At 45.7% G+C, this 27432-nt stretch overlaps 2 long non-coding RNA genes across 2 annotated transcripts; one reads left to right on the top strand and one right to left on the bottom strand.

The window, feature by feature from the left end:
- Window positions 1-551: 551 nt before the first annotated feature.
- Window positions 552-27350, bottom strand: LOC134164866 (uncharacterized). Its single transcript, XR_009965294.1, has 4 exons — window positions 27245-27350; window positions 17106-17245; window positions 12730-12843; window positions 552-895 (listed from the first exon to the last, which is right to left on the bottom strand). It is a non-coding gene; the product is annotated as an uncharacterized LOC134164866 (long non-coding RNA).
- Window positions 10447-13540, top strand: LOC134164868 (uncharacterized). The gene is made up of 3 exons (XR_009965295.1): window positions 10447-10597; window positions 10684-10854; window positions 13428-13540. It is a non-coding gene; the product is annotated as an uncharacterized LOC134164868 (long non-coding RNA).
- Window positions 27351-27432: the final 82 nt, after the last annotated feature.

Genomic DNA, 27432 nt, shown 5'->3' with positions numbered 1-27432 from the left:
GCAGAGGCCGGCTGTGTTGAAGCTCCCTTTCATCAGTGGGTATTAGGCCCAAATCGCTGCCTCTTTGAATATGTACACAGCGCTTTCCATCTCCTGTCAGGGGGATGACAGATCTGCCAGGCTCCTCCGGGGCCTGGCACCTGGGGCGCGCAGCAAAGCGGCTTTGCGGCTACGAGCACACACAGCTTTTTGCCTTCTTCCCCCCCCCTCCCCTTCCCTTCTTCTTTTTTCCATTGGGGAACTTTCTCCCCCGCCTTCCCTCCATTCCTCCCCCCCTCCCAACCTGCATGAACACTTCTTTCAGTAATGGGTTTTTTCCACCTGGTTGACTTGATGAAAGGTTTATGAGTTGACATTATGTGTGAGGAGAACAAAGCGAGCGCGGGGATGTGCGTGCGCGGGCTCCACGGAGCCGCTGAAAACTTTATTACAAACTCAGAGACGTTGGGAGCAATAAATCAGGCGGATGGATGCTCTCTACAGACCGGAGAGGAGAGCACGCAGGGCTGGGCTGGGCACCGGCTGCTCCAGTTGCACTGGGAGAGGGCAGAGAGGAAAGCTGCTGGGAAGCCACCCCTCAAAGGTCCTGCTTCCCCACGGCCTCCAGAGTCCCTACCTTGAAATCACAGCTATAGAAGCAACAGCTCCAAAGGGGGCTTCCAGAGGCATGAAGTGATGTTTAAGCACCTGCTGAGGGTGAACATCAGTAGGTTTAGGAAATGAGCTGTGTCGGGAGAGCTTCCCCGTATCCCTACTCTGGAATTCTGTGCCTGGTCCATGCCCGCAGTTCACTGTTTGCTCAGCCTGTGCCTCTCCCAAGGTGAAAGTCTGCAGCTACTATTTACCAACACACAGAGGAACAACAACAGCTTGCTGTGTTTCAAAAATACCATACCTAAACCAAACAAACAAGAGAATTTCAGCTGTTGTTTGTTAGGAAACCCGAGTTACCGGGCTTATGGTGATGAAAAGCACCTTTAGAAACACAAACGAAATGATTTTTACTTTGCATTACAGAGAAGGGTAGAAAGGACCTGAGCTGCTACCAGCTGAGCCTGCAAAACAACCAGGAGGTGTGTTGTCACATCAGCTTAAAGGCAAGGCTTGGTAGCTGAGACATGGCACGAACACGGCATGAACACGGCACGAACACAGCACATTCATGGCACTGCTTCCAGCTCAGCCCTTCACTTGCCCTCCACCACTTGGTACCGACACGTTCAGCAGGTTGGGGCTTCCAGTGAGGGAAATGACAGCAGGTTTCCTACAACCTCAGAGGCTGCTCAGTGAGAGCCATGCAGCACTCTCCTGGTTCGGTGTTATACTGGAAGTACTTCAGTTCATCCCTTTGTTTTAAGGCATCGGCCTTAGTTCTGCTGCTCTGATTTCCACCGGTGTTAATCAGCACCGTCTCCATGGAGGTGAAGTTTCTCAGGAGGAGCAGGGAACAGCTTTCCCTGACTAAGCCGACTAAATTGCTCAGAGGACGAGCGTGATGTGAAAAGCAGACCAGGTCCCACCGCATGAGAACCTCTGACCCATACAACTGCCGTGGGTCACGCAACCCCAGTGCGTGCTCCCAGTGCTATTTCTCCTTAGCGATCCCGTGCTGTACACAAAGGCAAACACGGTTCTATTTTAAACTCTAATCCAAGGCTACTGCGTGCCTTTTGGAGTGCGGATGTCCTGGAAATGTCACTGCAGAGCAGTGTGCTCAAGAGATTAGAGCCGTTCCAGTTTGCAAATGACAGAGTACAGTCACAGATGTTACTCTAGCCACGGGGTCAGGCACAGTTGCTCAGGCTTAACTTGTTGAACTGCATTAATAAAAAGGAGAAGGGGCAATACTGAAGGATCCTGAGCAGCTGTAACTTTGCCCAGGTTAGGATTTCTAAGGCTTTTATCCCAGAGAAATAAACTTCCTTTCCCCCATAACAACCATGACAAGCTTTAGAGATGACTCCAATGACTGATTCCTCAGACACTCTTGTTATGGGCCAACCCAACCTTCCTGCAGACACCTCTGCAATGAAGGTGACAGTCACGAGGCTCGGAGTTACAGGCTGTGACTCAAGTTCCCAGGCAAAGAATAACGTGGCCACAACTTGTTTGAGGCCTGTGGGCCTGGTTCTCCCATCAGAACCCATTTACACTTGGGCACTTAACACTGAGCAGGGAGCAGAGCCTGCAGACTGGAAGGAAACCAGGCTGTGTTAATAATATTTCCAGAAGAGGTTAATACTATGGGATGCTTCTATTTTTACGTACCTAATTTGAGAGCTGCTGATTTGCAGATAGTGAGAACTGAGCAGCTTTTACATTTTTAGAAAACCAGGTGCTTTTAAGATGTACCTTTAAATTCAAACCCCATTTTAAACCACCACCGAGAATCTTGGCTGGTTTGTATTAATGCTGCTAGGCACTTGCTCTGAAAAGCAGCCTGAGCTCTGTCCTAGATCAGCATGTAGTGACACGCATCACTCACATTAATGGACTACTTCTAGCTGTGTTGGGGGAGAGGGAGAGGGAAGGGCTGGGAGGAAATGCCAAGATGCACTGAAAAACACCCCAAAATAAAGATCAGGTGCAACTGCAGCCCCAGCCTGCATGCTCGGTGTTCATCATTTGCTCCGTGGCTCATCTGCTCCACACTTCTGCACTATGAGCAATTCTGGTGCTCTATAAAAAGCATAGACAGGCTTGAATCTAGAGCTAACACTGTATTAGTGGGGGTTCTGCTCCCTGCTGCCCAGGGCAGGGAGAACCCATCATCTCTTTGGGGTCTGCAGCTGCCTGAGGAAAGCTGCGGAGAGGAAGAGCCATGAACTACCTGGTTACTTACATTTGAATCAAGCACATGAGCCAAACACTGCTCTATCAAACTAACCTCAGTCAGATGCACTGAACTTGGGAGGGAAGCTTGGGTGGAAAATGAGAGGCATTTGTTTCTGCTGTCTGAAAAGCAGTAGGCACACTTTCCATTTTCCTGCTCCAGCTACAGCTGAAGAGGTAACACAACAATCAAAGCTACTTTATGGTACATCCAATGGAGCAGAGAAAGAGCTTCACTGGGGAGACCAGGAATGCAGAAGACACAGGTATACTATGGATATAAAAAGCAGGACACTCTCCATTTCCTCCCTAAGCATTTCTCACAGGGCTCGTGCCCTCACAGAACTGCCCAGCACTGACATCTCTCTTCTTCAAGGTATTAATGAATTAAGACACAGTTTTGAGCAAGTATTTTGGGGATTATTTTGGTTTGACCATGTGACTTCACTGGCATTGAATTTTCTGTGGTTTCTTGTATGCTACCTGTGAAATCCTGCTGAAACAGGAACATCATTGTGGCATCTGCTTTTCTGCCTCTCTTCTAAACGTTGGACATCCTAGTACAGAGCCTTCCCCCCCTCAGCCATCACTGTTCTGATCAGCAGGTCTATTCTGGCTCACAGGGCAATTTCCTGCAGTAATTCATCCCCTCCCCACATCAGGGTTTTGCTGGAGTCACCATCTCCTGGCAGAGCAATGATGTCTGATGGCTGGTGACGATCCTGAAGAGAGATGTGATCACTTTATCCAGACCACTCTGCCAAAAAGGAGTCCTGTTCTACAGTGTGACAGAGCTGAAGTCAAGACTTGCAACGTGTCCCTTGCATCCTAAAGAGCAAGGCTTATACCCTGCCAAGCTCTTGATTATGAAAGCTGATTTTTCAGTCTCAGGCCTGCTTTTTCTCTTCCTTGGTAGCAAATCTGATCCATGCACTTGCTGACTAATGCTAACAAATCAGGGCAATTGCTGCTTACTGGAATCACCTTTCAATGGGGAGCTGACAGCAAGAACAATGCATCTGTTTGCAGCCTGCAGAGGCTGCGGGGAGCATCTGTCATCAGAGCAGCTACTTGTCAAAAGAGGTTTCAGGCTCTGGCTGATCCTCAGAACAGGGAAAAAGAGGCATGTACAGACCTAGAGCTGGACCGGTGTTTTGTACTGGTGGTGCTTTCATCTTCCCCTTTCTTTGCTTCTACAGATGACTTTGTTCTATCAGACGTGGCTTTTAATTACAAGAGTTCTCTGTGCCATTAGTGGTTTAACTGAAGGGAAATGGAACCATATAAATAGCAGCGTTTTGCTATTCTCTGTTGATACTAAGCTGGATTTCCCTTTTGATATTTATTGAGGGAGACGTGGACCTGTTTGAAGATTCAGTTCAACTAGTTAAGATTTTACTGGAGGAAGGAATTCAGCCACTGAAATTGCCATAGGCAGCATTGCAACTAGTTGGGTAGGAAAGAAGCAAGCAGCAACCACTGCTTAGGCAAGACAGATGACATCAAACAGGCATTGCAGCAGGGGATTTTTAGCAGTCAGTAAATTATCCGTGTGCAAAGTAATAAAGGAAGTGTAATAATGCCTTATTGTTATATGGGCACCTTTCATCCTGAAGGATCGTGGTTTACAAGCTGGAGATCTCTCTCAACACTAGAGCTGGTACTCTGTTCTGTCTTGCAGGGCTGAAGAATCAGTTACTATTTCAGTCTTAAGCTGATGAAGACATTACACTTTGGAGAATATTGTCAACGAAAAACACACCTGGAAAACTAACCTTGGAAAAGTCACTTTTGATGTACTCTTAGCAGGAAATACATTTGTGTTTTCATGGAGAAAGTTCTGTTTTCATCTGAAAATGAAAGCAATTAGTCATAGGAAAAGCTGAGGGACAGCTTCACATCATAGGTGGCAGTTCCTGCTCAGCAGTGAGCTGAGGCCTGTGAGAACTCAGGCAAGCTGAATTTGTAAGCAGCAGCATGGAGGATAAAAAGGGGGAGATCAATGGCATAACACAGTGCTCAAAATGCGAAGACAAGGAGAAAGAATACTGGGTAAGCCCCTAACAGAAAACTCTTCAGCCTGATTCAAAGTGGCATCAATTCTCTGCAGAGACAAAAATCCCAGGTTTTAACAGCTTATTCAAATGGAAACCTACAGAGCAAAGTGCCTGATCCCTAACACCTCGCTGGAAACCAGAAAGTGCTGAGTTAGCGCTCCTGGAAAAGGAAAGTGCCATTGTAGGGAATGTGAATCACTTCACACCAGGATTTGGATCAGAAAGGTAAGATGCCACGGAACCTGCTGGCTCCCAAAGCGACTCGCAGCGTACGTGTCAAGTCCAAGAAGTGCTGAGCAAGGGATTACAAATGCTTCTCAGCTCTTCCTACACAGCGCTTGCAAGGGTATGAAAGCAAGGGCTGGTGGCTGTCCTCAGCCATGCCTCTTTGTCAGGGCATTGCTCCCTTCCACAAGGATATGGAATTTGGGAATACATGTTCATGGGCAAGGTTGACCAAATTAAGCAGGAATTGCACATGCTCCATTGCATCTTAGGTGATGTGGATCCACAGAGAGGTAACTGACTCTGCAGGAGGCGATTTTCAGGCTCTCATCTGCCTCCTGGAAAAGGCCTCCTGGCAGGGAGATTGCTTCATTAGAAAGCAACTGAGTGTTTTAACTTCAGTTCTGTCTTCTGCTAGGCAGAGGCTTGTAAGTGCACCCAGGACTAAGAACGCCAGCATGCAAACTACAATTACAGTTACATTAGAAATGGTGAGACCATGAAAAGACGGGAAAGAGTGGTACCTATTGCTTGGGTTAAGGCTATGCAGGCACCACTGAAAATCCCTTCTCTGTAGGGAGTATTGCTTGGTCTCATGGTAGCACATCCTCCCAGAGAATGCTGCATGCTGGAGCCTGTCAGGAAGGAGCAGGACAAAATGGGTAAACGTAGTCTCTACTGTATGTTGTCCAGTTCCATCTTGGCTATCCCTAATGCTCACAAGCAGAGTTAGGCTGCAACATGAGAAAGTAAAACCTAGAGTTTAACAGAAAGCAACAGACACAGACAAACAGCCATCACCATCTAATGATGTTTGAAGAGCTTCTCTCTCTGAGCTGAACGTCTGTTTGGCCTTTAGGCAGGGTGCACTGCATCAGTCAAATCTGCTGTGCCACCCCTTGGTTATGAAGAAAGCTACAATTATTCATATTTGACAAGTCAGTCCCACAAAGCCGAGTGCAGTTCAAAGCATTACCCACCTGGTAGCTCTTCTTTACAAGCATGCAACTACAAAGGGTAACTTTGGGAATTTTTTAACCTTTCTTTCCCACACGCCCAAGTGTTCTTGTTCTTCCCCTCTTTTCTTTCCAGCTTTCATTTCGCTGGGCATCACACCGAGAACACTGAGATAATTCAGATAAGTGGGGGATGAGGCAGGAAAGATCTGTTTAGGATTGGTGCTGGACTGAGATTTAAAAGAACATTGGATAGATTAGATCCCCAGGAGATCCAAAACAGCCCACGGGCCCCACGTTGAGAGACGTTAACCGAGGACTGGAATGAGCTGGAGCAATGAAGAACACTATGGCTTCAGCAGAGCTGCTCAGAATGCAGCCCACATTGTGCAGACAGCAAAGGCTGGCTGCAGAGGTTTCTGAGAGCTCCTTTCATACCACTTCATTATGGTAGAGACGTGTGTCTGAAGATGCCAGGATTATAATGGAGAATGTTTATTTTGTCTGTAACCCAGCTGGCTGCTTTGCTGTATTTCAGATCTCTTCAAGTAAATAAATGAGGGGACTCTACTTTCCCCTCTACGCTGCAGTGTGTGTACATGAGTGTTATTTCCTCTATCAGATTCCTGTACAAAAACTGCTGTCAAGCTATTAATAATCTGGAAAAACACCTTGAAACTTGACTCAATGAGGGCACATTGCAAATGGGCTCTAATGGCTTTTATTTCTCATCTCTGTCACCTCAGATCTAATCTGCCATTTTCTCATTTTTCATCCTTTCTGGTCCCCTCAAATCTTCCCTCAGTGCCAGGCAGAGCAGAAGGGGCTGTGTGATGGGGTCAGCAGGCATATATTAACAGGGATAGGTCAGGGGTATCATGTAGTGTGGAGCAGAGGCTTGGACATGCTCCCACAGCAGAGTAAAGGTGAGTGCAGGGCAGCTCTTGCCATGTCAAGGCCTGGGATCAAAATGGAGAAAGCAATGGGAGATGTTGTCCTGGAGGGAAGATATTCCCACCACCACAAACCACCCTTACAACCACCCCCCACTGCTTTTCATTTTATGGGCCAGTAGTTTCCTGGATTCCAAGATTCACTTTTAGCCACAAGGAAAGAATTAGGCAAGACTGTGCCAAAAAGCCAGGAGCAAACCCCTGGATAGAGAGTGATGTGCTTGTTTTACCCAGCCTGAACTGAAATCTGATCCTATTTTTTTGCTCTGTTTCGGGTGCACATCTGCATTTTCTGTGGACACAATCTTGGTACCATCAAAACGTGTCCCTAAGTTTAAACTCATGCTCCTTACACTGAGTTTGGTGCATCTGCCTGAAGGAAAAAGGCAAATCAAAAGCTGCTGAGAGGACATTCGAAAGTACTATACAGGACCTGTGGCCTATTAAGAACTTATGATCAGATGTTTAGAAGATGTTCAGATGCTCCAAAGTTCTTAGGAATCTAACACAGCTTTACAAACCATGGCCCTCAGGTACCTGGGGGAAAAGGCAGGAGGCAGTTTGTGACCAGAGGTGTACAGTATGTGACTCTCAGAGAGAAGCCACAGTCCTTTTTCCCCCTCATCCATCTTGCCATGACAATGTGCTTAGGAGCTCCATCTTTTCTGCTTTATTTCGTTATGCAAACGTTCATTTAAGGAATATTTCTCAAGCCTCCTGTGGGAATCCAACCCAATTTTCCCCAGACAACGCATGCGCAGACGTGACTAACACCGCTCGTTGAGGCGAGGAGGAGATTTAAGGCTTTTGACTCCAGCTTGATCTCCCCCCCCTTTGTTTCTCCCTCCTTCTTCTAAGTATCTCTTTATTCATCACTTTCATTACCTAATCGTAAATTTCTTTAGGGGGTTACTTAGAAGGAAAATTAGCATCAAAGCTTGGCAGTGAATCCAGGGGCTTTTGGAGCAGGTCCAAGTGTTTCACCTGTGATTAATTTGATGATTTTTTTCCTTAAGTGCCAGAGGGCTGTTGAGGTCTTTAAGCAGTTACGTGAGTGCTGCCAGCTCAGGAATTATGATTGATGCATTAGTCTGGCATTGAGGACTTCTGCTTCTTTCTGCTAGTTGCCTGGATAAGCAAGAGCATCAGACCGGCCACACGGGTGGAAACAAAAGGCTTGTTGCTGGCAAGCACCACACCTTGCTCTCATAGAGGAGTGAGGAACTGGGGACACTGGCTTCCCCACTGCTGGCAGAGTGTTCAATAGGACTAAGATGAGAGAAAGGGAGCAAGAAATGCCTGCTACTCAGAGTGCGTTTTACAAAGGCGCAGTTTCAAGTCAGAGCAGTATTTGTTGCCTTTAAATCTCTTCTGAAGGTATGGGCTTATTCAAGAATGAGAATGAGAGGAAAACAGAACCAAACCTTTAACCTCAACCTGGAAAACTTCTGTAAAACAGAAATAGATGGACTTAAGGAAAATAGTTTTCTCTTTCACAAAAACCTAGTATGTCTTTCCCCTGGCCCCAAAGGGAAAAGCAAGAATCTCAGTGGGGTTGCATTTGTTCCTTCAGCAGAAAGCTTTAAGAGACAACCAAATTCCAAGCCTCGGTGACTAATCTGGCTCCTCCTTCTGGCTGGAAACAAAAATCCTTTCTCACCAAGGAAGAAGAAAGCCAACCCCAAAACCCCAAGCTCTCCATTAAAGCTTTAGCAGAAGTTAGAAACAGCTGGTTCCAAGTGTTATCCCTGTGTAACTCTCACCCACACTGGACAGAGGTGTTTGGAAAAGCATCTCAATGAATGGAGAACCCAGTGGGCTGTGTCTGTGCTTTCACTGCTCTGGCTACATCTGTTTTCTGGGAAATGGAGACCCTTCAGTCACTAATGCTTATTAGTTGGCACATGTGTACTACAGAAAAAGTGTCAGAAGCATTAATGATGCACTTCCAGATTGCTTAATACAGTTAGCTCACCTAATTCACTCTGCATGGCCTCTTGCTGCAAGGAGAGAAGCAATCAGCAGTTAAACAGCCCTAGTCCCTTTATAACTGGCCACTAGAGAGACAGTGGGGAATAAGACATTGGTTTTATGGTACATTGGTGGCAGGTCAAGAGAGAAAGCTGAAGTGGATGGATGGGAAAGTAGCAAAGAGCCCTTCCTTCAGTAGGAAGAGGCTAAAGAACCCACTGCAAATTAATGACTGAGAGAGACCTCCTTCTGTTCTGGCATTCATTTAAACCATGAGGTGTTTGGAGTTTGTCTCAGCAGAGTAAAATCATCTTTCAGACATGATACATGCTTCGCAGGAAACCGTGTGTGGCTCTCAAAGGCTACTCCTGCTGTCATGCATCCTTCCTCCCAAGTGTTCTCAGGACAACAGGATGTCCCTTCACTTCAGGAGACAGCTCCTCATCCTGCTGTGAAGTAGTTAATCTCCATGGGAAGTTCCTAGGCCTCTCACCATCCCTGCTCAGAGAATAATGACACCTGGTGTCTGCAGCCACCTCTGGTTTTGTCAATGCCCAGCCTGCCTCAGCTGACGTTTACAGAGCCTGGATTCTCCTCAGATCTCATTGACTTTGTGTCAGTCACCACTGGCAGCATTCTGCTCTGCAAACCCAGCCCAGCTCACAGCAGTGACATCCGTCACCACTCATCCTGCTGGATTGAATCTGACTACAGGAAGGAGGAGGGGGAGAAAACTTGCTTGTATGTATGGCTTGTATACATGTACATATTAACCTCTTTCTGGGCAAGTGCTCTTTGCAGAGGCCTGTGTTTATCTTTGTGTTTGCCCTTATCAGTGTTCAGATCCAGGTGGATGCCTTAGCATGTTTGAGTCTCTGCAGAGTCTGCATTTCCATGCATGCATCTCTGAAGAGGCTTTTGGCTCCATTTGTTATGTACCAGCCTGAAACAACAGTGTGGCTCAGCTGACAAGACAGACAAGACACCACTGCAAGACAGCTAACCTACCAGGTAAGCTCAAGGAACTTACTTCCCTGTTTGAAAGCATGATGATACTTGTCTGCTGCTGTAAAGAGGCTGTCCATTGTATGCCAAATGGGGAAATAATTCATCAGGTACTGCTCCATGAAGACCATTTCAACCATCTCTGGAATGTTAAATCCCTAGACAGACTGGCAAGGGAATGATCATGTTAGCAGGAGCTCAGATCTGAAAGTGAGAAAGCTGCTAGCCCAGAAATCAGGAGATCTGGGTCCTGGTTTTATCTTTTCCACCAATATGCTTTTGAGCAAACTACAGCTCCTCTGCTTCCTTTGTGACTGTTCTGTGTGTACCACCTAAGCTCACCAGGGTCAGGACTACCTGATTCTATCTGACACAAGAAGTTCCAGAACTCAGAAACTCCAGTAACAGTGCTAACAATTAAACCAGACCAATATTAAATGCCAGCCACAAACCAAGGTGACCTTTAGCCCTTAGAATGGGTGCAGGTTAGCAGACAGCGACACAGAGATCCTGTGACAGCCTCAGGTACCACCCCATGGGTTTCACTGCAGGAGCTGAATTTAAACATATGACCCAAACAATACACAGGAAGATGCTGGTGCTGAAGATTCAAAGGTGGTAGCTTCAGAAAGCGTGCTTGCAGGCACCCCCACTCCGATTCTCTCCTACCCCTTTGCTTTCCAGCTTGTGACAACAGAGATTATTCCTTGCTGGAAGAATGTGGCATTGTTGACATTAAAAAAAAAGGCAAAACAGGCCTTTGCTTTGCTTGAACAGCACAGGCTTTCTTGATCAGCTGTCTGAGGTGCCTCATCTGTACAAAGCATTTAAACCTGTCTAACATCAAAAAGTAAGGTAAGACAAGTCACTTTGATGCTCCAGAGCACATGCCTAACATGATTATTGCAGAATCTTCCTGGTGATAATAGAATTATGCAAAAGAGGCCTTGACCCATTAATGCTTTTACCTTTCTTAGGATTTCTCTCCCTTCTTTCATGAGAAGCAGAACTGCTTGCTCAGATATAGCAACTGAACAAAAAGGTGGAATAAGCAAAATGAAAGAGGTCCCTTCCCCACTTTGTCATCTCCCCCCACTCCACCTTAGCCCAGTAAATCACACGCTTGAGCAGTTGCAGGTTAAGCAACTGGAAATATGCTACACTGGCAAAGCTGTGTGACTGAGATGGGCACATTCCCTCATCACAGAGACAGTGTGAATGCAGGATGGCACATGTCATCACTGGCAGTCCTGCACCTAAGACACCTTCGGGGAAAAAACCCTCTCTAATGGAAAGAGAAAAGATACCTGCACCAGGGGCTGCAACTGTTTTGCACCAAGTGGCACAGCTCTGGACTAACACAGTAGGAAAGCCAGCATTTGGTGTCTTCAAGCTAGAACTCATGTGTCCTGGATCTCAGTCATAAAGCAGCACTTTCAACATTTGCATCCCTTTTCTAGGCAAAGCAGATGATTTCAGACAGAAGAGTTTGCTGGCACCGTAGCCTCAGTTTCTCACCCTCTCAGGGAATTTATGAGACAGGTTTTGGTGGTTCTCAATAAAAATGCCTGAACATTGCACAAGACCTGCTTAGTATCAGAACACAGAGGCTCAGGCATGTGTTGTTATTGAAAAGCAACAGAACAAGAAGGAAGAAAAAGGGATGTTACCTCCCCTGTGCCCTGCTCAGACTGAATTACAGCTGAACATAAAGCAAGCTTCAGATGATGATAACACAGAGAGCTTGCAGGGTCTTAGTATGAGGTATCCCTTGTAGCCAAAGGAATGCAAAGCCTGTCCAGGCTCTTCCTTCCACCTTTTAAGTGTCCTGCCTGTTTAAAATAACACATGCTAGGGAATGGACTGAGACACTATTATGGAAGCCTTGTTCTGCCAGAGGGTAAACAGAATCCAGCACACAAATTCTAATCTAAGCTTGTATATACAGTGGGTGATTTTAGGCCAAAAAACCCCTACCAAGAGATCAGCTGAGTGTCCTGGCTCAGGCTCAGGTCTGCAAAGGGCTGGCAAAGGGAAAGCATGCTTCCCATGTGTTTTGTTTGCCCAAAGCACGGTTCACTGATTCCTACTTGCAATCTGTCCTGAATTGAAAATGTATGATTAGTTTGTTCCAGGAAAGACGAGCCCAACACATTAAGGCTCAGACCTGAATTCAAACTTCCCCAAGCGCAGATAGGTTTTCATCTGGAGTTTTGGTCCAAGCTCTTCTCTTGTTTCTTACTCATGTTGTTTGAGTTCCTGAATGTCCCATCCTACATCAGTACCTATTTATGTTAGACCAGACAAATCACAAGAGACAGTCCTTAACCCTAAGCTCCCATTATCCATATTAACAAGTATGTTATTATATTATTCCTGTAAGCAGAAAGCAGCATTAGGACCCAGTTAAATAACTCACCCAAGGTTACACAGCCAGCTTGTTGCAGCGCTGGCTACTAAAGCCAGTTGCTTGACTCTTAAGCTCAGTGCTTTAGTTATTCCTCAAGAGGGGAAGTGTAAGCCCAGATCTGACCATTCCCCTGGGTAGGAAAGCTTCTGGAGTGTCTGTTCAAAACAAAGACTTACCTTCCCCCTTTTCCTGTCTAAAATAGAAAAAGGACCAAACCCTTATTCTTGAGCTTCAGGGATCTGTTAATTGGCTCCCTAGTAAAATTACAGGGCCTCAGCTGCCTGATAATGATTGTAAATGACAGAGACTATCAGGTTTACCTTGTGATGTCCCTGGGGAGCTTGCAGTTAGTTTAGTCTGAACTCTGCGTCAGCTGTTTGGGTTCCTTTCTTCTCGGCATGTGGTATCTGGACTCAAGCTGCAGTCTTTCAAACCTAATTAGTGTTAGGGGAAAGAGAGAGAGAAAAAACCTCAAACAACAACACTCTCCTTCCCTCAACTGACTTCATAATGTACAGGCAGGACCTGATTTACGGTACAAGTTCATGGGGATTGGTTTTGCTTGGTTTGTTGGTTGTTTCCATGCCCAGCAATCCAGCATCTTCAGCTCTGGCTGCAAGAAAACTCCATTTCAGTGTGCTGGAATCTTTGCATTTTGAGAAGTTCAGCAGAGAATCTCTGAGCTCAATGGAGTCATCGTGTTTGCATATACTTGGGTCTGTTGCAGTGCTCAGCAGAAACTCAAGGGTTTGCCCTTTTCTTCACAGAGAAAGCATTTTACTCTCTGACATGTTTGTTGTTCAAGCTTAACTACGTTTTCAGTAGTAACCTCATAGCAAAGTTAAGCCAAATTCACACTGCCACCCCTAAGGAATAAGAACATCAACAATATTTTGGGGGGTCTCCATAACTTGTACCATTTTTTACTTGCAGGGCATTTCATGATCTAACTCTGGCAGGAAGGTGTCAGCACTACCTGGTTTCTTGCTTGGTAGCTGACTTCCATCCCACATCACAGGTCTTCAGTTGTGGCGGTGTTGCATGGAACAACAGAGCAGCAGATCCATAGACAGCATCTTCAAACCACTGGCAGGCCAAGCAATCACCAACCTGGAAAAGCAGCAGCACATGAGATTCAGGCTGCTTTGGGAGAGACCTGAGTGTCTGGGATAGCAAGAAAGCTGTAGGGCTTTCTGCAATGCCTGACTGTGTGTGCAGAATTCTTTGGAGTGAGGAGAATATAGAGAGGGTTTAATTTTACCTATTCTACATATATTTAAGTGAAGCTAATTAGTCTCTGGAACAGCTGCTGAAAGATGTGATAAATTTCTTGACTCCTCCAAATCTTAAATCAAGACTAAGTGTCTGTCCAGAAGACCTGAAGCTCACGCAATCCCTGAAATCTTGAAATTGAAAGAATCAGTGAGTAGAACAGGTTAGATGAGGAGATTCTCTCTGCCTGCAAACCCTCTGAAATCCCTGCCCTCAGCAGCATTACTAACTTCATGCTCCAGTAGCTCCCTAATGCAGAAGGCTCCCTGGTAAAGATAAATCACATTTTAAATGAACATAAGGGAATCTCATCCAAGCACCAGTAAGCACCATGTTCAGACCACACAGCAGTTTGCCTCAAATGGCCTTAGCTACCTACAGCAATGTCTAAATCCAAGACAAAAATAAGTAATTCAGGTTGCCTGAAACAGATGCCTAACTTCAAAGTTACAACTACTACCTTCTGACTTCATGGTACAGGTTGAGATAAGGTGTACCTGCCTATTCTTGTACAGATTGGGTTCTTCCATCAGGTGACAGAGCCCAAAGCAGAGCATCCCAGACAAGTCTAAAGCTCTGCAGCAAGGAGAAGTCCTGCTGTAGAAGAAGCAAACCCACTCTTACCAGAAAAGGACCCAAAGTGGACAATTCAGTCTAACATTAAAACACTTATATAGCCAAATTCAGATCTAAGGCAGAAAAGGCCTAGCCTAGAGCCTCTCTCTTTTTGTTTTCTAACCAGTGATGCCTGCAGTGCATCAAATAACTTCTTTTCCACCCTTTCTCGAGCAGCTCATTTCCTACATAGATCCACTTCGTGGAATCTGTCACCTGCAGTTGCCTGAGTAAAGAACCTAAACAAGCTTCAGAGAAGCAATGGTGTTACTAAATCCACGCTGCACCCAAATCCGCTTAGGAACATCTGACCATATTGTCGGGCAAAGGGGTATAATGCTGTTAGAGTAATTCCCAGTCTTTTCAAGTAAGGAGCTATAGTCCAGGGTTATCCAGGAGTGATACAGCTCGGGGGGAATCTGCACTTTACATATTTAACAGAAGCGTGCTGAGCTCTTTAACATATCATTGCTGTACTTTTTGACATCAAAAGGATTGCATTTCCATACTTGGATGAATTAATAGGATTTGCATGTCACCCTCATTCTGTACTTTCTTTGCTGAGTTACACTGCTGGAATTTGAAAGGCAGAGAAACTATAGAGGTGTGCATGTGTGTGTGTGTGCACTCTGAAGTAACACACTGCATTTAGAAGGGGTCTTGAAGCTGCCTTTAAAGGAACAACATTTCTGCAATGTGCCCATGAGATGTTACCTTCCTTGCCGGTTGATGTTTGGTTACAGCTTCAGACAAGCAGATTTCTGGGAACGCTTCTGCACGCAAAGGCAAGGCTGGAAACCTTCCTCCATCACCAAGCAGCTGCCTGCTCCCACTGACTCCTGTGTTGCTACGATGCTTTTCAAACTGGTCCTGTTCAGCTTAGGAACCTGCATCTGGATCAGAAAGGGAATTCGGGGCTTGTTAGAGCACCTGAGCTGTAACGATCATGCTCATTGAATCGTTTTCTGCCTGTGGAGACCCCAAGGGTCATGCTGAAGCAAATCCTGGATCTGCTTCAGGCTTCCAAGGGTAACATTCCCCTTTACAGACTGCATTCTCCCGTTCAGATTCTTCTGCCAGTCTCCTTTCAAACTAAAAGAAAGCAGCACTCCTGCACTGAGCGTCTGGAGATATTTCAACAGATATTCACAGTGACAGCAAAGGGAGGTGACATTGGACTGCTGAAGGCTCCCGACCTTCTCTTTCTTCTCTAGTTCACACATCTCCCTGATACTGCCATTTGAAGCAGTACTGTATTTCTCCCCGTCTTCACTGTATTTACAGGTTGACTGAATGCAGCCAAAGGTGCCCCTCTACTTTAAAGCAGAGTTGAGTGCTGATTGTTCCTGGACAGACTTGGAATCCTACGCTTGAGTGAAATTTTATCCTTTAAGACAGGTCATGCTATGTCTTGAGTTACTTTTACACTTGACACTAGCAGTCATTAATTACCATCTGGCTGATTGACATATCAGTGAGTAGCAGCAATATAATACTTTCCCTAACACTGAAGCCTTCTCAGAAAAGCGTTAACTGGACTTGACACACTTCCTTTGGACTGCTTATCCCTTGGAGAGATTTGGTTTGTATTTATTCAGTGTCTGTAAAACTGCCACCCAAGCACTATCCCCTTGGACACGAGCTGAGAGTGAGGCGTGTGGAACCTGACTGCAGCGCTGGGATTTGGGGTGAAGAGCAAGAAAGGGGCTTTCAGAAAAAGAGGAGGCTGTTTTGCAAACACAGCTCAGGAGCTCAACCGCTGCTTCACTGCCAAAATCCTGCCTTAACTGCACCAACGTGGGACCCATGTGTATGACCACTGGCAGCATCACTCAGTTTTAACAGCACTTAAAAGGATGATGTGAGCAGGGGGGATCCCCGCGTTCCCTCTGTTCTTGCAGGTTTGGTGCAGTGGATCTGATCTTGGTGCTCCAAATGTTTTTAAAAGAACACACTGCCAGAAGTTCACCAACATAAGCACTCTGAAAACCTGATGGGGTCCAGCGGATCAGCAGTGGCCCATGTTGTGGAATTTGGTTTATACCTTTTCAGCATCCACATTTCCAGGGAATTTCTGCCTAGGTGCCAGATGGCCAGGTAAGAGTTAAGTGTTCCAGGTCTCAATGCCTGCTATGGTAAAGTGGTGGTAGTGCAAACTCCCTGCTCCCTAGCTCACCAGTGCACCTCCAGCCAGGCTCACAGAACTCCTTTCTACACAAACACGTAAGAATCCAGAATCCCCATAATCTTCTCAGCCTTTGGCATCAATGCTGGAGCATTGGGCCAAGCCATCCACCAAGGGCCCAGCTGGTGTCAAGTGCGATTTTGGCTTCAGTGACTGCAGTTCCCTTAGAGGGACTGATTGTAACATCACATTGTCAAAAAGCAAATAAACCAGGCTGGCTTTAAATACCTTTTGTAACCTGTCAATATCTTGGAGCTAGGAACAGGAGGAACTTCTAAAAGCACTCTGAAAGTGTGTATCTATAACAGAGAGAGTTGCTGCTGATGGCATATATTGAGAGATGTCTCTTGGAGCTGCCTTTCAGTGTATGGAACCCACTACGCCAAGAAATCACAGCAGCCCAGTGATGAGCAAACTGCTCAAATAGGAATAGACACGTATTATTCCCAGGGTACCATGTAACTAATCACAGCACTGATCTCTGCAATGTTTCTTGTGCCTTTCTCTGACACACATGGCCTTGACCATCATTAAGTCTAGCTTAAGTGGGTTTACCCTGGCTATGGAAGACTTTGTTATACACTGATGCCACTGAACAGGACAGGGCATGATACATCTACTTACCCCAGACAATAGAGAATTCAAGAAGTAGTCTGAGAAGATAGCTCCTGCAGGGGCACCAGCAGAGAAAAGCTGATCTTGCTCTGGAATCTCATAATTGCCACTGGGAGCTTGGCTAACGAACCAGACATTTGGTGAAAACTCTATTGGAAAAGCAAGGAGGAAAGAGGAAACACCTTAGCAACAGAGGGAAGGCATCGAGAATCAGAATCAGAAGTTAATAAATCCAGTTTGCTATTCTGGGTCCAGCACTAGCTACAGCATACAGCATTAGTAAAACATTGCACTGTGTGCCATGGCAGACAAAAGGTACAGAATCCTAAAGCTAAGGTAGAAGACATCAGCTCCTAATTAATCTACCTGCCTTGAGAAAGAAAGGAACAATCTAATTCTTCCCCTTATTTTCCTGACTTTATAGAAATACCATTACTGTTTCTATTGGCTTACACTGGGGTTACAGAGTCCCCGGCACAGCTGCACTACTGTGACAGGGATCTTCACTAGTTTCTCCACCTTATTCTCACTGGCTGAGACAGCCCTGCAGAATTCCCCTCACCCTGAAAGCAATTCCTCCTTAATCTTCTTTTCTATTTTGAGGGAAGTGTCGAAGTACCCCCCGGCAGAAGGCCCCTGCTGTGCTTATGAACATGCTAGGTATGCCCTGGCACTCCAGCACTACCAGTAAGAATGCTGATGAATGACAGCAGCCCAGCAGGAGACTGAGAGGAATTGAGATCAAGAACCCATATCTTCCCATTAAAAAATAGAGAGCGAGCACAACTAACTCTGTGTGAGTAATGACTGATTTCTATTATGTCCCCTTGGGTCAGGAAGCATTTGAGTGCATCATTTTTAAAGATGACTAAAACTAGCCAGAATACCAATACTATTAATGTCTCCTGTTGTCTTGCAGTGCTGGTGTCATCCTTCAGCCATGTATTCCCAATACAGATATTTCACCCAGCCTGGATTTCGGTGTTGGCCTTGCATCTAGCATTAATCAGTATGACTCCACTGATGGCTTATACAGGCTGGGTATGAAAGCATGACTTGCAGCCATAGGAAGGGATCCACTTTATTTCTCCACACCATTCTTTTTCTCCTTTACATAGGTCCAGGACTAGCTTCTTTACAGATCACTTTGCTATTCCTCTCCCAGGTCTCTGTCTCCTTATGGCAAGGGTTCCTAGAATCCATTGTTTCTGGGAATAACCACTTATAACACACACCTAAGGCCACTGAGCAACTCAGAAATTCAGAAGATGCTCAACACATTGAGCTGTGCTCAGCTTGCTGGATGTGGCGTGCAGAAGCCCATGCAAAGCTCTGCCATTCAGCCTGATGCAAAGCAGCCAGTTTAGCATTTCTTGGTTCTCTGTGTTTCTCATGTCTGGGCAAGGAGAAGCAGCAAGCACATCAGAACACAGCTACAACGCACAGCTCTGCTGCTCCTCAAGGCAAATTTCCTACCTAGCCCCCTGTAGAGGAGCACAGGCCCCCAGGTGATTGTCAGCCCTGTCCCTGCCTAGAGAACAGACCTTTGGGACCTCAGCACACCCCTGGGACTCAGGGGGTTTCTGGCGTGCCACCCTGGTCACAGAGGAACTGTGACAGAGGCAAGTCAAGCTTGGCAGGTAGCACATTGCTTTCTGGGCCTATCAGGATGAACTGCAGAACTCCTGCTGACTTCAGCAGTGGCAAGGTTTCAGCTGCAGGTATGAATGATCTTGGCTTCTCTGATGGCAGGTATCGAGCAACAACAGAGCTAGAAATACATACCACATGGCTGGTTTGGTGTGTCAGACACACCGGTGATACAGATGGCCCTTGGTCAGCACTTGGTGTGCCTGGAATGAGCAAAGCCCTTACAACGTAAGGCACATGAGCACCACCCCTCTCTGCTTGTTTCTAGAGACAGGCAAAGCAGCAAGCATTTGTCTAGACCAAGGTCTACCACAGGGACTCACAGGGAGCTTATTCAATCACAAGAAAGTTCCAGCTGGTTTTATTTAGCTGTTTTGTGCTTCCAGGTTTTAAATTCTTGGGGTTATTTTGCTTTGTAGCCCATCCCTGTAACTCTGAACATATTTCTGTGCTGTTCAAGACTACAGCAGGGGCAGGCATCCATGTGCTCAGGGACTGAGCTCAATTCATTACTTTGTCAAAGATCTGACATGACTAAAATCCAAGTCATGTCAACAGATTGCAGATGTTTTCCCCTCCACTGACACACCACATCCTGGAGGGAAATCACAGGGGTGCAATGCCTGTCTGAAGATGTCAGCTTGACTGCACAATATCTTCTCAGAAGAGCTGGGCCTCAGTAGCCAGCTCAAAACATTCCTGAGACTTCTGGACACAGCAAAAATAATTGCCTAAAGTACAGCACAAGAGATCCAAACAGCACTCTGAGAAATGCAAGAGCTCTACTCAGGAGGAGGCATCATTACCTTATTGTTTTGTGCCTTTTCTTACAGTAGCTCCTCAGTGGTTTGGTCTGTGGAGCACGCAGGACTGAACAGCCCATTGAGATGCTTAGCTGCTCTGGGACAAAGCTCATCAGGTGCAAGTTTTGACTAAACAGAACTTCATATGAATAAAATACTGTTAGTGCCTGCTCCAGAGCACGGCTGCTTGCCAGCCCTGTTCCACCTGCAAACCTGGGTGCAGAAGGAGGACCCCATGTTTGCTGAGTCCATACTGGACTTCCAAGCATTGCATGGAAAAGCAAGCAAGCAAAGCCTGAGTAAGCCAGGGGCAGTTATGATGCCAGAACCATGCTATGCTAATCTGAGGGTATGTTCTTGTGTCAGTGCTTTAAATGTCCCCTGGGACTGGTACCAGCCACACCACTGGTGTGACACTGACTGCTGTGTGACCAGTAGCCAGTTAACTGGTACACGTGTTCCCCATTAACAGATCCAGTTTGTAACTAAAGATAGCCAAGAGCAGCATGGCACAAGTCCATGGGTTACTTCAGTCCTGAATGTAGGTGAGAAAGGCTGAGCCTTGTGGAATGAGGACAAGGGGGTTTGGGCTCTGGAGTAGAATTCCTGCACTCTGTGCACCTTGGGGTGTGCCCTGACTCACCCAGGCACTGCACCCCAAGCAGGCACTGCACAACACCGACTGTTTGGAACAGGCTCTGTTCTTCCACAGCCACTTGGACAAATAAGGAAGCCAGCAGCTACCCCCATAATCCAGGAGAGGAGGAGAGAATCATGACCAATGGTTCAGAAAGGGGAGGGTTGGAACAGAGAGAATAGGCCTTGATGCATTCACCCCCTTTTGTCATGACATAAAAACTAGGCACACAGTCTCTCTTAGTGCTTTTTAAATTCATCAAGAGAGGAAAGCATGGCCAAAGGGCAAGTTTGATTTTATCTGGGCAGAAGTGCCTTTGGTGGTGCCTCTCTCCACTGAAAATAAAGGCAAATCAAGGAAATAAGCTTCTGGTTTAGCTACCTTAGTGAAGTATGTCAGGGTAAGTGGGATTAAGGCAGGCCATGTGACTGGGGCTCAGATCCCCTGAGGTCCAGTCCAGCACGAAAGACCCCCAAGGACATTATCTTTCTCCTAAATGGATGCTTCAGAGTTTTGCTACACACTGAGACCTTTGTAACACTTTGTTATATTTATTCTCCTGATAAACCATCCTGACTCCTTCAAAGCCAGTGAATTAACATCTAAGTCAAACCTTTTAATGTTCCTTGGACATGTCGCACTTGTCGCTTCCTGCCTGTGAATTCTAAAAAGGGCCCAGGGTAAATAAATAATGCAGTGTGCATGTTGCTGCTGTGAAAGTTGTTCCTAAAGAATAACTTACTCAGCTCTGTAGTGATGGGGATCCTTTTATAACATGGCTGTGATTGATTCCCCAATGCTCTCGCTTGGAAAACAGCATCTGTAGGAACAGTCAGTAACAACATGAGAGAGGGAAATGAGCAGAAGCAAAAAGGAAAAGGAAAGATAAAAAAGAAAGAAACCCTGGTAGAATGGTTCAGACTGACACATGCAGGAAACCTCTTACCTGTGCCTAAAACCATCACTGTCATGCAAAAACCCCCAATCTTCAGAAGGTTTCTTGCCTTGGTTTGCTTTTCCAAGGCTCACTTCATTCACTCAGGGCTTCAAAGGATCAAACAAAAGCTTTCCTGGGAGCTGCTTATTGACATCGTTAACTAAAATACAATCACCCTCTGTGGAGCATCAGTGCCTGTTACAAGGGGGAGTTGGTGCAAAGCTCCCCCTCAGCCCACTTGCTCTCAGAAGGTGCTTGAGGAAGGGGGTTGTGTTTTTCTGTCCCCTTCAGGAAGGCTGTACATGAAGAGATGGGACATGTGCTGGAGCAATGAAGGCAAAAGCACACACCATAACTTATTTTAAACCCAAAAGGACTTAAAAGAGAAATCCAGAAGTTCCTAGAAGCATGTGTCTTCATTTCCCCCCAGTTCTCACCAGCTACCTGATTTAGTAGAATCAGCCCCAATTTCATGCCTGCTTTCTGTGTTTTGATCACATCTAATCTTCTTACCATTATGTCTAAATTTTTCCTGTGCTACCTAGCACAGCATCTGGGGAATTGAGTGTTAACAATCCTACTGACTGCAGAAGATAGAAACATAGAATAGTTAGGGTTGGAAAGGACCTTAAGATCATCTAGTTCTAACCCCTCTGCCATGGACAGGGACACCTCACACTAAACAATGTTACCCAAGATAGCATCAAAGTGATAGAATCTCAACTCCACTAAAGATTTTGCTAGAAATGGAACTTCTTCCAGTTCAGATCCTGTGTAATGGATCCTCTCTGCTCAGGAGCACATGAGCATTGGAGATCAGTGACCCCAACGGGGTCCTAGATGGACTGTTGCTCTAATCAGCCATGTCTCAGATGAGGCAATGGACTGCCAAAAACCTCATTAGAGACATCAGGCATCACAATCCCTCAAACCAGCAGCAAAAGCTCTTCCCAAGTACAGTAAAGCACCTGTGAATGCATGTGAGGGGCAGCAGCTGAATGCCTGCAATGAATCATTGCCTTTATTGCACCCTTCCCTGTTGGGCAGGGGTTGCTTTGAATGGCTGATCACTGCCTGGATGCCTTCTCCTGTGTCAATATTTTTGCTCTGCTGCAGTACACAGTGCTCTACCTGAATTTTCACAAACTGGCAGGGTGCTATTACAAAAGATTACTTAATTGTAGATTACTACTGTACATTTGAATCTCAGTATCTTATTAAGCTGTCAGATTTAATTACCATTACATGTTTAGATTATGGCACAGATTATTTAGTTGGGTACCTAGGTTTGCCAACCTGTTTGCTTTGTGACATGACAGGGTGCTAATTACAGCATTACTGGAAAACCGAAATTCTTCCACGGGAAAGACTACAAGTCCTTGGCGTCAGCACTGACCTGAATCCACGCTCCTTCTTGCAAGGGTAAGGAATGCTTCCCTCTGTGTGGCTCTGGGTCTGTAAAACCTAATCCCCTACCCCATGAGGGAGGCAACATGCAGAACTGGCCTGGGTCTGTTGCGTATGAAACGCTCACAGCCAAAGCTAAAGCCACAGGAAATGCATTTGATCTGGCCTTTGTTACAGCCTCCAAGCCGAGACTATGCCTGTCATGATGCTTACCTGGGACTGTTAAGGGAACTCAGGGCCTTCCATCCAAGTAACTATATCCACTGTGGTTAGGATGCAAAACCCTATAACTTCATCTACAGCAGCAGGGGTGGGGATGAGAAAGCATTTTGATGGATAGAACAGATGGACAGGACAGGTCTAGCCAAGTCATTGCTGTCCCATCAGCAATGGTAACTACGAAATGAGAAACATCAGCCTCTCTCTCTTTTCTCTGTAATAAAGTTAATAAAGACGATAGATTCACAATCACCTTGCTTTAGAAAGCTCTCCCAACTATTCTTCTACCTTTCCCTACCTGTTTCCTCTCCTTAACATTAACCGAGGCTAGGCCTCTTGGGTCCCAGTTGTGAATGTAACTTTACCCTCCTCCAAAACCTCAGAGGCAGATGGGGAAGGTTTTGCTGTACAGATGCTCACATCTCTATTTTCTATAGAAAGACTGTAGTTCCATGCACTACAATTGTGAGTGATCAAACAAAAAATGCTGGAGGGGAGCAGGACAGTGACTGATCACAGTATCACAGTATCACAGTATGCTGGAGATTGGAAGGGACCTCAAAAGATCATCTAGTCCAATCCCCCTGCCAGAGCAGGAACACCTAGATAACGTTACACAGGAATGTGTCCAGGCGGGCTTTGAATGTCTCCAGGGAAGGAGACTCCACAACCTCCCTGGGCAGCCTGTTCCAGTGTTCCGTCACCCTCACTGAGAAGAAGTTCCTTCTCAAGTTTAAGTGGAACCTCTTGTGTTCCAGTTTGCACCCATTACCCCTTGTCCTATCATTGTTTGCCACTGAGTAGAGCCTGGCTCCATCCTCGTGACACTCCCCCTTTATATATTTATAGACACTTATAAGGTCACCCCTCAGTCTCCTCTTCTCTAAACTATAAAGACCCAGCTCCCTCAGTCTTTCCTCATAAGGGAGATGCTCCACTCCCTTAATCATCTTGGTTGCCCTGCGCTGGACTCTCTCCAGCAGCTCCCTGTCCTTCTTGAACTGAGGGGCCCAGAACTGGACACAATATTCCAGATGGGGTCTCACCAGGGCAGAGTAGAGGGGAAGGAGGACCTCTCTCGACCTACTAACCACCGCCCTTCTAATACATCCCAGGATGCCATTGGCCTTCTTAGCCACAAGGGCACAGTGTTGGCTCATGGTCATCCTGTCGTCCACTAGGGATGGGATGAAACATCCTTTTTGCTCTGAGTCTCTTTTTCATAAATAGATAGAAAAGAGCAGGTACAGCATCTGTATGTGTCACTAAAATGGAGATGCATTATTTATCTATGTGTACATACTATTTACTTCTTTTCTATATACAACCAATAGAGTTCCATACATCTTTATATTTATGTAGCAATAAACATATTAAAGTAATCTGTTCAAGTCACAATTGCCTCTTACTCAAATATACCTTATAATTTCTCTTCTGTTCTGATTGTGTACACTGTATATTGATATAATTTTGTCTAGTTATTATTAAAATCCATGTCTCTACCTCACTCTAATCTTTTCTTTGGCACAGCCATTGTTTTAAAAGCCTAGAATGATAATAAAGCATAGGGAGAACACTTAGGAGAGCCATCCATTCCTCAGCCCGTCTTCAGTTAATTAATACTCCACATTCTCAAGAGGACAAATCTTGGCTCCTTCGCTGAATTAAGGGAGGAAGCGATGCAATAAATATTCCACTGGGCTGAAGTTGGTTTTGCTTCCATTGCAGTTCTGAGCTACCAGCTCTGTTTGCCTGGGAACAGAGCACCCACCCTATTCAGCATCAAGAGAAAGGCATTGGTTTTCTCTTTCTGAAGGACTGAAGGAGCCTCCACTCCCACGTGACAGCAGTCACCAACACTGGTTACCATTCACCCTCCAGTCATGGGCTCTTTAATGGAACCCTTGAACCTTCACTCAGAATCTGCAGGAGGAAGTGGCATGTTTCCAGGTGCAATGCTGGCCTATTTCTCCTTCCTTTGCATAGCTGTAGCTACAGGAACTGGATAGGGCTGGACAGCCAGCAACGCTAAACTGAACTTCTGGCCCTTTTAACTTAGAAAATGATTGCCAAAGATGCAGAACAAAAATGTGATCCTGCAACTCCAAACTCAAACCAGAATTTGGTTGCATAAGCTATTAGATTTAATTTTCTCTTCAGCTACAAAGACTTAAACCCATTTCTTAGCTGTGTAACATCTAGCAGTAGAATGATACTATATATATATAAAGAAGTATCTCCCCTTAAGTATTTGGATTCCAAGTGTAACCTACATCAGTGAAGGATTCATATATGCTGGCATAAATCATCAAAACTATGATAAAGGCAACAATCCCGGGTTTATGTCAGGAACTTAACAATGACTTTGGCTGGTGGAGTTTTTCCTGGCTACTTGATCACGTTTCTCAACTTAGCTCCTTAGTCTGGGAAAACACAGCAAGGAGTGGACACTGCTCAGTGTGCAGCCCTATGGGTTGTAGGTAGTGTGGCCAGGCTTGTCACAGCACTGCATTAACACCCACAGCCGCCACCAGCATCCATGGGATCGCGATATCCCTGCAACGTTCATTCCTTGGCAGGTTTTTCCCAAAGAGAAACAAGGGGCTTTGTCAGGGAGAAGTTTCCTGATGAGAGATTAGATTCATAACCAAATTAAATGATTGTCTCTATCTAATTAGATTAGTTTCAATTGAATAATGAAACCTTTAGCTGTATTTAATGTAACATGCCTCAAGTCCAACGATTAGTCTGCAGAATGAAGCTAAACAATTAAAACCACAATCTATTTTATAGCTTATTTTATAGGAACAATTGGAAAAACTATTACTGCTGAAATCTGCAGCGGAAACGTGCAATTACAGGACCAACAAGAGCAGTCAGTGCAGTGAGCGTGCAGCAGGGCCAGGTGGGAGGTTCTGAGGGCACTATGGAAGGACGCAGGCCGAGAAGCTGCCCATATCTGGCATTTATTACTTTGTTTTTATTTTCCTGAGGTCAAGGAATAAGAAAATCACATTAATCCTCAAACATCTGGGTTAGACTGTGAAAACCTCAGAAAACCTATTATTTAATAACATCTACCTTATGGAAAAGTCAGAGGACCATATTTTGATATGTGTTTAGATGCCCTGTGCTTCGCATGGATGCCAAGGAGGACCTTTTGTTAAATATATATATCCATCTATCTGCCCATGGTTTCCAAACAGAATGAAATGCTGGAGTGTTATGACAAATCCCACAGGATTTGCACCTTTAAGCACCTAAACAACTTTAGAAACATAACCTTTACAAACCTAAAGCACAGTTTGGGACTTTATCACGCACCCAACTCACTCCCAATAAAAGCATCGTAGGCTCCAGGCCTTTGAGGGCCTGTCTGTCCCAGAGACGTGATTCCAATGGAAGCTACTGCTTGAACCTGAAGTGCAAGAGCTATTATGCACTAATTTCTTTTGTGGACATTCTTAATCCTCATAAAGAGCTCCTTGCACAGGCTGGCTTAGCTACACAAAACCTCTCAGTGCAGAAGTGGCACATGGGGAGTTAGGACACACGAGCAGTTGTAAGCTTTTTTGCTCATGTAAACCCGCCTGTAAGATCTTTTCAAAACATTACCCTTTAATTCACAGAGCGGAGCTTCCAGTCCTATTGGGATATTTGCCCATTTGTAATGACTAATCCTATTTTGGAGGTTGCTGGGCAATGGGGTCCTTTCATTTGCTTGGAAGGAAGCTGCAGCATTTCAAGCAGCATGAATTCCAGCCTGCTACAAGTCTCCCAGCTGGCAGAACAGCTTGAACATTCTGTATTTTTGATGAAATCTTTGATCACCTCATTGCAAGATTTGGTTGCCTACTCTCAGCTCTCTGGCAGCTCTGAGCACAACCTGCCATTTCTCGATGGGATTTGTTCTTTTACGGATTAGACACGTTAAATAAATAAAGCAAACTGTCTGAAAGATCTCCAGATCAATAATGTCACAGACACAGGGGTCTGGAAGCACAACAGACACCATCCTAAAATGAAATAGACATCAATCAGAGCTTCCTTTGTCCATCTGCTGAGACCCTCTCCTGATCCAGGGTGCCTGCCCTGCTTTAGATGAACACGGAAGGCATTTCTGATCCCTTGTTACCTTGGAGATCTTTCTCTGTTCCCAGGTTACCACCTAAATGATGAGGGAATGTGGCTGTGGAATGAGCCTTCAGCTCCTGCCACTGCAACAGAGTCTCTATGCAACCCTGGTCAAGATACTTTATCTGCAGCTCACTCCTGAAAAAGGGTCATGGTGAATGCTCAGCCTCTCCCCTCCGGGGCAGGGTCCATCTCTTACTTTTGCATCTGAAATCCAAGTTAGGCATTGGTTGAGATAACACTGCTAAATAACCAGCAAACTAGAGAATTCTGTGCCCTCCACCCAGACCAAGGTATTGAATCTTCAGCTTATTCCTAGGAGAACAAGGAGGAAGACATGTGAGCATCCCAAAGCAAATACCAGAACAGCCTCCTGCAGTAGAGCTGCACCACACCAGTGAGACATTGCTGTTGCATGTAGGAAGACCCTGCTGTTCCCCTCTCTTTGGCCACCAAAGCCCCTAAACCGGAGAGGAACTCCTCAGCTACAGAACCACCTCTCAGCAGTGGCAGCTACAGTTTATTTGAGACCACATGACCAGCTGCTGC

The sequence above is a fragment of the Pezoporus occidentalis genome, unplaced genomic scaffold, assembly GCF_034315485.1.
Source record: "Pezoporus occidentalis ecotype Australia unplaced genomic scaffold, CSIRO_AGI_Poc_V1 ctg226, whole genome shotgun sequence".
Classification (NCBI taxonomy): Eukaryota; Metazoa; Chordata; class Aves; order Psittaciformes; family Psittacidae; genus Pezoporus; species Pezoporus occidentalis.
This window is presented reverse-complemented; position numbering and strand designations above follow the sequence as displayed.